Source organism: Ornithorhynchus anatinus, chromosome 8 (assembly GCF_004115215.2).
Source record: "Ornithorhynchus anatinus isolate Pmale09 chromosome 8, mOrnAna1.pri.v4, whole genome shotgun sequence".
Classification (NCBI taxonomy): Eukaryota; Metazoa; Chordata; class Mammalia; order Monotremata; family Ornithorhynchidae; genus Ornithorhynchus; species Ornithorhynchus anatinus.
The window spans coordinates 52,225,769-52,229,248 of record NC_041735.1 but is presented as its reverse complement, the minus strand read 5'-3'; positions in this window follow the sequence as shown (position 1 = coordinate 52,229,248).

Genomic DNA, 3,480 nt, shown 5'->3' with positions numbered 1-3,480 from the left:
AGAAAGTAGCTGTCCTTAATACTTTAGTGGAGGAGATGCAATTTGCAATGCTGTTTACAGCATGTTTTATGACCCAGCCTAAGGGTGGAAGACAATTTATCTGCAAAAGAACAAAAGAAGTTGGCGATGATGATGGAAATGGGATTTGTTTGTAATTACGGTACTGGTTAAGTGCTTACTATGTGCCAGACACTGTACTAAGCACTCTAATAGACAGCTACAAGAAAAGTAGGGTGGATTCAGGCCCTGTCCCCATGGGGCTCACAGTATAAGAGAGAGAACAGGTATGAATCCCTATTTTATCCATGATGAAACTGAGGCCCAGAGAAGTTGTGACTTTTTTTTAAATGGCATTTGTGAAGCGCTTACTATATGCCAGGCACTGTACTAAGCACTAGGATCGTTACCAGATCTTCAGGTTGGACACGGTTCGAATCCCACATAGGACTCACAATCTTAACTTCCATTTTAAGAATGGAAGCAGCGTGGCTCAGTGGAAGGAGCCTGGGCTTTGGAGTCAGAGGTCATGGGTTCGATTCCCGGCTCTGACACTTGTCAGCTGTGTGACTGTGGGCAAGTCACTTAACTTCTCTGTGCCTCAGTTACCGCATCTGTAAAATGGGGATTAACTGTGAGCCCCACATGGGACAACCTGATTCCCCTGTATCTTCCCCGGCACTTAGAACAGTGCTCTGCACATAGTAAGCACTTAACAAATACCAACATTATTATTATTTTATAGATGAGGTAACTGAGGCCCAGAGAAGTGAAGTGACGCCCAAGATCACAAGCGGAAAAGTGGTGGAGCCGGGATTAGAACCCAGGTCCTTCTGACTCCCACTAGGCCATTGCCCAAGGTCCCATGGCAGAAAAGATGGTAAGATCCTTGAGGGAAATGATCACGTCTACCAGACCAGAAGCAGCATGGCCTAGTGGAAAGAGCACGGATCTGGGAGTCAGAGGACCTGCCTTCTAATCGCGATTCTGACAGTTGCTTGCTCTGTGACCTTGGGTAAGTCATTTAATTTCTCTATGCTCCAATTCTCCTGTTCTCTCGCCTATTTATACTTGAGCCCCATGCGGCACAGGGACTGTGTCCAACCTAACCTCCTTGTATCTACTCCAGTGCTTAGAACAGTATTTGACATATAGCAAGTACTCAACAAAATGCCATAAAACAAACGAAACTAACTCTACTGTATTGTTCTCTCTCTGAGTTCAATAATTGAGGCCTAAGAGTAGTTTGGCTTGAATTATCAGTGAGTGCCAAAAAAGTCCATCTGAAAAAATATCACAGTTCAAACCAAAGTGGATCCGAAAAGTCCTACATTGGGGCAAAGATGGAACTGGGCACAGACTACTGTCAACCAAATCAGAAAGGACCTTTTACGTCCCTTTCGCTAGATTGTAAGCTCCTTGAAGGTCTTCCTGACATTCACATTAAACTTGAGTAAGGTATGGACAAAAAGGCAAATTAATAATTAATTTCTGATTAGGCATGAGATTGTGAACAAACCTCTTCGTCCTTTATGATTCCACATATATACTGAGATCATTGTCCTATATTCTAATTGGTGATGATGTTAATAGTTAAAGCAAAGCAAGAGATCATAATCAGCGTGGCTTAGTGGAAAGAGCACGGGCTTGGGAGTCAGAGGGCTTGGGTTCTAATCCTGGCTCCGCCATTTGTCAGTTGTGTGAATTCGGGCAAGTCACTGAACTTCTCTGTGCCTCGGTTACCTCATCTTTAAAATGGGGATTAAGACTGTGAGACCCACATGGGAAAACCTGATAACCTTGTATCTATCCCAGCGCTTAGAACAGTGCTTGGCACATAGTAAGCACTTAACAAATACCATCATTATTATTATAATCTGTTATTGCCAGTGGAGTGTGAGCTCATTGTAGACCAGGAATATGTCTTGTGCTTCTACTGTAGTTTCCCAAACATTTAGTGTGCTGCAGTATCCTCAGGCACTCAAAAATTCCAAGTCCTACTAATCATTTTCTCATTTTGTATGGATGGGGTATAGCAACCCCACTCCATCCATTTTTACTGTGAGTATTGAACCCTGAAATTCAATAAGTTTGAAAAGGAAAGGTTATTCCTTCTTGGCAAACAGATAATACCACCCCAACTCCTTAAAAAAAATGCCATAAATTATTCCAGTACAATGAGTTTTAAATTTGTAAAAAACAGAGCTTCATTGGGCTCTAGCTTGCTGATTTCCCTGATTCGATCTGGATTTAACTTAGTGGTGGGAAGGATACTGGTGCCTACTTAATTTTATACAACTGCTAGTTGGTGTCCCTCTAGCCTTCAGATCCCCACTAACTTAGACTAATCTCTAGTGACCACCAGTCAAGTGGTGGGAATAATAGTGACTCTTGTATGTGGCCACCTGACCAATCCTTGCAAGTTGTTATCTATTGTCATGGAAACAAGGGGCTCAGAATGCCCAAATTCATTTGATAACCTCTTAATGACAATGATCCATCTCCAAAGGAAACTTAAACTAGAAATCTTCCACACCAGCCAGTTTTTTTCCATTTTCTTCTTCTTGCCTGGAGGTCTTAATTTGGATGATCTATGAGGTGTCAGCCAGCAGGTCTTGCATTCTGCTGCAAAGCACACCTATAAAAAGGCAGATGTATGACTTTGTCATCTATAAATACCCCAAGAAAGTTAAGTGTTGAGCCAATGTTAATAATGAATGTTTTTCTCCAAAGTAGGTTACAGCCGCATTACAAGAGCCCATAGAAATATAATAAATACAATAATAAAGTTAAGGGGGTTTGGGACATTTAACTCTGAAAAGTTCCTCTTTTCTCAAACCAAGAACTTTATTATCCCTTTCTACAAGAGGGAATCTTCAGAGATGAAAATTTAAAGGATTTATATAGGGCCACTCTTTAATTGTCTACCAGTGGCCAGTAAAGTATACCTCGGCCTGAGTAATTCAGGTATTGGAGGCAAAAGAAGGGTTTTGGGAACTGAAATACTGGGGCAGTAAAATCAGCTTTTGAAAATTTACTACTGTAACCCTGGCCTGTGACATACTCTACAGTCGGCCCATCCCTGCTGACTCAAATCTCCCAGGTTGCCAGGCTAACCATTAAATCTGGGCGATTGCCAAAAACGTGGAGTAAGGCTTACATCCTATCCATGAAGCTGAGTCCCTGTGGCCTACCTGTCCTGGCCATAACAGGGGCCCTGCCCTAAAACACTCATTTTACCACAGATAATTAGATTAAAACAGTGTTCTCCTGTAAGATTATTTTTCATCAGCTAAAGCCAGTATGCTAACTAGCTAGGAATCCCACATTTAGTTGTAGGGGAATTTGCTCATAAATGGAGTCTGCCAACATCGACCCTGTAATCTGGTTAGTTTTTTATTATATTATTAGTAGTAGTACTCCTTTCATGGCAGTCATTTCTTGGGTTTTCTTTCTCATCCCTTCCTCTATCCCTGACCAGAA